The sequence below is a fragment of the Oncorhynchus gorbuscha genome, unplaced genomic scaffold, assembly GCF_021184085.1.
Source record: "Oncorhynchus gorbuscha isolate QuinsamMale2020 ecotype Even-year unplaced genomic scaffold, OgorEven_v1.0 Un_scaffold_14089, whole genome shotgun sequence".
Taxonomy (NCBI): Eukaryota; Metazoa; Chordata; class Actinopteri; order Salmoniformes; family Salmonidae; genus Oncorhynchus; species Oncorhynchus gorbuscha.
The window spans coordinates 1-6,899 of NW_025744682.1; the positions used below are offsets into that span (position 1 = coordinate 1).

Genomic DNA, 6,899 nt, shown 5'->3' on the forward strand with positions numbered 1-6,899 from the left:
CAGGGGTGTCAAACTCATTTCGCATCGTGGGCCACATACGGCCTAGGGAGATGTCAAGTGGGCCGGACCATTAAAATTATACCATACTCTGCTATAAATAACCAAAATATCATGTCTTTCCTTTGTTTTGGTGTAAAGAAGCACAAGAACATTAGGAAAATATTGAAATTTAATGAACTATCCTTTTACAAAACATTTCATGAAACACCTCATATTTCCTTAGACAAATGTGCAATTTACTTTTATCATTCACAAATATGCATTGCAACTGATCCCACTGATTGTACAAAGGCACAAAACTTTAATTGGTACTGAAAAATATAGTAATGCACTTTAAGATTAAATTAGACTTTTAAAGAAAGGAATTTTTAAACCACTTACACATACGCATATAAAATCTAAATGTAATCCCTGCGTACACCTTACAAACTAAGGAGAGTGATTTTAAATGTGTAATGAAGAAAGTGTTGCCTGTCCTGTAAATCTGTAAACTTCATACATGAAACATACATACACATACAATACATACTGAAAATTTATGGAGTTGTATGAACAGTAGAATTCCATCACACAACTTTTGTTTTGAAGCTGCTGACTAACATTAAAGTGCACATTTTTTAAATCACCACAGTAAGGATTCATCTTCACAGAGCTGTATTCTTTCAATGCAAACAGTATCTAAGGCAGCATTTTAAAGGTGTTAGTCTAGTCTGGACTTGTATTTGTACCTGAAACTTGGCATCTTTTGGCCTGTACAAGTGCATCAACACCAGGTGTCATGTCCTGACTAGCTGTCACTTTCAGAATGTCATTTAAGTGCTTGTTTGTGAGCCTTGAACGCATTTTTGTTTTATTGATATTCATCACTGAGAAAATTTGGTCACAAAGGTAGGTTGTCCCAAACATGCACAAAATTTTAGCAGCCAGGGCTGTTAATTTGGGGTACCCTGGTAGTAGATACTGATAAAATCTGTCCAGACCTACAGAGGCAAATTTGCCCTTCAAATCTGCATCACACTGCAAATCAATTATCTCTAGCTGAATTTCGACCGGCAGATCAGAAGCTTTAACTGTGAAAGGTGAGCGAAAAACTGAAAATTCTGTCTCAAGTTCACCAAATACCTGAAAACGTTTCTCAAACTCCCGCAGTAGTCCTGCAATTTTGTCTTTGTACCGTTTCATGTCCGCATCAGGTCTGGTCACACACACATCTCTCAGACAGGGGAAATGAGCAGGGTTGCCATTTGCCAGTTGCATCTCCCACAAAGTCAGCTTCAACTTAAATGCATGTATGTTGTCAGAAAACTGTGTGACAACTTTTTTGCAGCCTTGCAACATTTTGTTCAGATTGTTCAAGTGTTCAGTAATATCAACCAAGAATGCAAGGTCCCGTAGCCATTCCTGAGATTGTAATTCCAACACCGGTTTTCCTTTTTCTCCATGAACTGTCCGATTTCCTCTCGTAGATCAAAGAAATGCCTCAGCACAGCGCCTCGGCTTAACCATCTCACTTCAGTGTGGTATGGCAGGCTGTGGGTAATGTTGCTGTCGCTGAGAAGTTTGTCAAACTGACGATGGTTCAGACCTCTGGACCGGATGAAATTTACACTTGCAACACAATGCCTCCTGGTGCAAAATACAGTGAAATGTCCAGAAACGATCTCCTCCATTAAGGGCTTGTACTTTGTCTTTGAACTTTGTCGCGACACCTGCTTTCTTTCCGACCATGTATTCCTCGTCAGGCTAATATTGGCAAAAGCTTGTCGCTTCTCGGGACATACAAGTTCAGCCGCCTTCATCATGCATCGTTTAACAAAGTCACCGTCGGAATACGGCTTCGATGCTAATGCTATTTCGCTAGCAATTAGGTAGCTGGCTTTTACCGCTGCTTCACTGACTTCTCGGCTCTGGATGAAAGTTGACTGCTGTTTCCTCAGACCCGCCAGCAATTCGTTAATCTTATCTCTTCTCAGTTGTCCTTGCAAGCCGTCATATTTTTCGCTGTGATGAGTCTCGTATTGGAGTCGAATATTATATTCCTTCAATACCGAAACTTGTTGCAAACACACCAAGCACAAGGTTTTCCGTGCATCTCTGTAAATAAATAGGGCGTGGTCCATTTTTTCTTTGAAAATTCTACCTCCTTATCTACTTTTCTCCGTTTGGATAACGACATTTTGGCTAATGAAGGTGTAGCGGGAGGTAGAGACCAAGGTATTAACAACGTCGTAACAAGCAGCAGATGGCGCATTGATACCGTCTGCTGTTTCCAGTCTGTCTCAGTGATGCGGCTTGTCTTCTACTCTGATGGAAAGAGTGCGCCCCTTAGCGGATAATAATACACATGGTGCAGCAAATTAAAAATATTAATTCCATGTCTTTTTTATGCATTTTCCACTTTCAAATTATCCTGCGGGCCTGATCGAACCTCCTTGGGGGCCGGTTCCGGCCCGCGGGCCGTATGTTTGACACCCCTGGCTTAAACAGTGGTTTAGGTTGCTCCCCCTAGTGGAGAAATACGTTACAGCAAAAAGCTATAAAAACCCATTACAGTGATTTTAACGATCATTTGTCTGTAGTTTTGTCTTACTGTGTTCACTCACTACCGATCCTTTTCCAGCTGCTGATCGAAATCTCCGAGCCCTCTTCTGTGATCACCTGGGACTTTGACGTGTGTAAAGGGGACGTCATCTTCAACATCTACCACTCCAGGAGGCGCCCCAGCCCCAAGAAGAGGGACGTCCAGGGGGCCACGGCAGCATCGTGTCGCCCAGCCACCAACAACATGCAGCTGATTGACAGATCCTGGATTCTGGGGCAGGAACTACAGTATGGTGGAGACAGCACTCACCTGCAGGAGGAGAGAGTGTTCAGGTAAGAGACTGAAACGTACCGTCACATCCACAGCTGGTACAGGTGGGTCTGATGATTGGTAGTACCTCATTTTGGGTTTGTGTAAGTGGGTCTGTTCAATTGGTTGTGTTTCTGAACGGCTTCCGAATGTGTGTTCGTGATAACAACTTTTATTTGTATAATTTTTTAAAACCTTTTATTTAACCAGGCAAGTCAGTTAAAACTCATTCTTATTTTACAATGACGGCCAAACCCGGACGACGCTGGGCCAATTGTATGCCCCTATGGGACTTCCAATCACGGCCGGTTGTGATACAGCCTGGAAATTAACCAGGGTCTGTAGTGACACCTCTTGCATCACTACAGGTGCAGTGCCTTAGACCGCTGTGCCAATTGGGAGCGCCCCAAAAATACGTTTTCGCTCTGTTTCGAACCGGGGACCTTTCGTGTGTGAGACCTTTATTTAACCAGGTAGGCTAGTTGAGAACAAGTTCTCATTTACAACTCCGACCTGGCCAAGATAAAGCATAGCAGTTCGACACACAGAACAACACAGAGGTACACATGGAGTAAAAACAAACACAGTCAATAATACAGTAGAAAAAGTCTATATACAGTGTAGGCAATAAATAGGCCATGGTGGCGAAGTAATTACAATATACCACTGAGAAACTCCCCACCAACCTCAGATCTGAATCTAAGCTGTGAGTGTAACTGAAACATCCACTGATGTCAATAGGAGCTCTGTGCAGTGCTCATAACTGGTCTCCATCCCTTGGCAGTGTCTCTGACCAGTGTTTCTGTTAGCTGGTAATTGCTGGCTTTTGGACATATACCTTAAAGCCGACAAAAAAAAAAAACATTGCAATGCATGAAGTTGGTTCAGGTTGTCTTTTAATCCCATCACCTGTCTACTCCGGCTGTCTGTCTTCAGTTCACACTCTCACTAGCAAACTTGTAACATTTTATCAACTGGTACCGTCCTGCTAAGTTTCCCGTGCCAGTGAGTCTAACAGACAGCTGTGTGAATACAGAGGATAAATATTCAAGTGTTTTATTACATTTTGCTAGATGATTCTCTCTAATAGACCATTTACAGAGATGTCATACAAGTCCACCAAGGAGGAGAATTTAGATGAAGTCATTTAGCTTCCCCTCTTCTAATCTAATGCCTGGTCCAGTAGCCAGAGGACAGAGGGAGACATGCAAGGAGCTGACTTTCAATTTGTAGGCTATCCTTCTTCCTCTTGCGTAGCTCAATATCATTACAGTCACTTCTATATGGTGTCGTTCGGCAGTGAACTGCGCCTTCAAAAGTATTTGCCTATATGTGAAGAATTCTAATGGGTTTCTATTACATAAAGTCTGTCATTTAGATATTGAATTTGCTATTAGTTATAGCCTGCCTCTGACCTTTGACCTCACCTGTCCCTTCCTCCTCTCCTCAGGGCTCCCATGTGACGCGGTGGCCCGGGTTCTACATCCTCCAATGGCGGTTCCACTGCTCCCCGGCCTGCTCTACCTCCAGCCTGCCCCGGGTGGATGACGTGCTGGCCTCCCTGCAGGTCTCCTCCCACAAGTGTAGGTCATGTTCTACACCGAGGTGCTGGGCTCCGAAGACTGAGTCAGTCACCCTTCACTATACTATACTGTATAACGCAGTGTATTGTTATGGTGATGCTTAGTGTGTAGGGCTGCTGCATGTCAGTGATTAAATGTTTTAGGCTAGCTTGTTTTTTTAGGTAGTGTGTAGTTGTGTGGGGAAAATGTATTTGTGATAATTTATAAGAGTGTTTATAAAGATTCTTAGGGAAATAGTGCTCTACGAAAAAGGTGTTTGATGGATATTTAATCTATTGTCTGTGTGTTTGTCTGTCTGTCTGTCTGTCTGTCTGTCTGTCTGTCTGTCCAGGGGCTCTATGACCAGTCTGGAATCCAGTCACAGTGGCTTCTCCCAGCTGAGTGCCACCACCACCACCTCTAGCCAATCACAGTCCAGCTCCACCGTATCAAGGTAGCATCCAGCCAATAGGAGGTGAAGGAGTGAGTTTTGCTACATGGAGATCCCATTTAGGATCTAACTGACTTCTGATACTGTTGACTTCTGCCCTGTTGCCTTAAAGAAAAACCAGTGCTGTACCAACACCTGCCAATGAGGACTTAACCTTACCCAGGGGGATGAGAGAAGTGTTATGAACTGTATGGAACAAGGATCGCCTATCCTTAATGCCATGTGGTGGAACACTGGAGTTCCTAGTACTTGCATTTAAAGAACTGGAATATATTATTAAAATATACATGTACATTTTTTAATCTGTATCTATAATTAGTGACATTAAGATTGCTCTGGAAGTGGAACGTCTGCTATATGAGCATCTGCTGAATGAATAAATGCATATGGAGATGTCTTGCAAACCATCATCATCCTCTTCTTTCTTTCAATACCATTATTCTTTCTTATTTTAAGGGAAGTGACACAAATGTTTCCCATTTTATTGAAACTGAACAATAAAGCACTTCCTATTTTCAGCATTTATGTAATAACTATGATGACTACTGTTTCGGATGGTACTGTTGAAGTTACCCTTATTCACCATAGGATGTCAGTATGTTCATGAGGAACGGTGCTACACACAGCCATACTACAGTAGCCCTTCTCCAACCAGTGATTGTCTTACCAGCCACTCTGTCACTCCTTCCCTTTGTACTCAACCTTTTAAGTTGCGTTGCTGAAATAGAAAGACCTAAGTTATAACTGATATGACGATCAGCGATATTACTGTGAGAGGTTCTAAACCTGCATCTTTTCTAAACCACTATTTGACCTTGCGTCAACGAGGTGGCCTGAGCCTACTGGGTTGTTTACATGTTTATTATTCCCTGCTCATTTAAATGCAGTATTATGGTTTTCATCGCAGCCCACCTTGTGGTTGTGCGCGAGGCCCACGGTCGGCTGTGATTTACATAAAACTTTAATTTCCATAAACTCATCAGATGCCTCTGGCCTAAAGCCGACTAATTCATTTTCCTTTTTGTTGTTCCGTTGCCTTGACTGTATTGTGTTATACAGTAGCTGCTGATACATACACAATCAAATGGCTGGCGGCACGGTGCTTGGTTGAGCGGCCTGCTTGGCTGAGAGGCGGCCTGCTTGGTTGAGAGGCGGCCTGCTTGGTTGAGAGGCGGCCTGCTTGGCTGAGAGGCGGCCTGCTTCTGGGCTGAGAGGCGGCCTGCTTGGTTGAGAGGCGGCCTGCTTGGCTGAGAGGCGGCCTGCTTGGCTGAGAGGCGGCCTGCTTGGTTGAGAGGCGGCCTGCTTGGTTGAGAGGCGGCCTGCTTGGCTGAGAGGCGGCCTGCTTGGCTGGAGAGGCGGCCTGCTTGCTGAGAGCGCCTTGGCTGAGAGGCGTCTGCTTGGTTGAGAGGCGGCCTGCTTGGCTGAGAGGCGGCCTGCTTGGCTGAGAGGCGGCCTGCTTGGTTGAGAGGCGGCCTGCTTGGCTGGAGAGGCGGCCTGCTTGGCTGAGAGGCGGCCTGCTTGGTTGAGAGGCGGCCTGCTTGGCTGAGGCGGCCTGCTTGGTTGAGGCGGCCTGCTTGGTTGAGAGGCGCCTGCTTATTGAGAGGCGGCTCGCTTGGTTGAGAGGCGGCCTGCTTGGCTGAGAGGCGGCCCGCTTGGTTGAGAGGCGGCCTGCTTGTTGAGGCGTCTGCTTGGCTGAGAGGCGGCCTGCTTGCTGAGGAGGCTGCCCGCTTGGCTGAGAGGCGGCCTGCTTGGCTGAGAGGCGGCCTGCTGTGGTTGAGAGGCGGCCTGCTTGGCTGAGAGGCGGCCTGCTTGGTTGAGAGGCGGCCTGCTTGGTTGAGAGGCGGCCTGCTTGGTTGAGAGGCGGCCTGCTTGGTTGAGAGGCGGCCTGCTTGGTTGAGAGGCGGCCTGCTTGGTTGAGAGGCGGCCTGCTTGGTTGAGAGGCGGCCTGCTTGGTTGAGAGGCGGCCTGCTTGGTTGAGAGGCGGCCTGCTTGGTTGAGAGGCGGCCTGCTTGGTTGGAGAGGCGGCCTGCTTGGC

The 6,899-nt window shown here is 45.9% G+C and overlaps 1 long non-coding RNA gene across 1 annotated transcript; it reads left to right on the forward strand.

Annotated features, from left to right (window-relative positions):
• The first annotated feature begins 4,492 nt into the window (after positions 1-4,492).
• On the forward strand, positions 4,493-5,385 carry LOC124016994. Its single transcript, XR_006835444.1, has 2 exons — positions 4,493-4,867; positions 4,977-5,385. It is a non-coding gene; the product is annotated as an uncharacterized LOC124016994 (long non-coding RNA).
• The last annotated feature ends 1,514 nt before the right edge of the window (positions 5,386-6,899 follow it).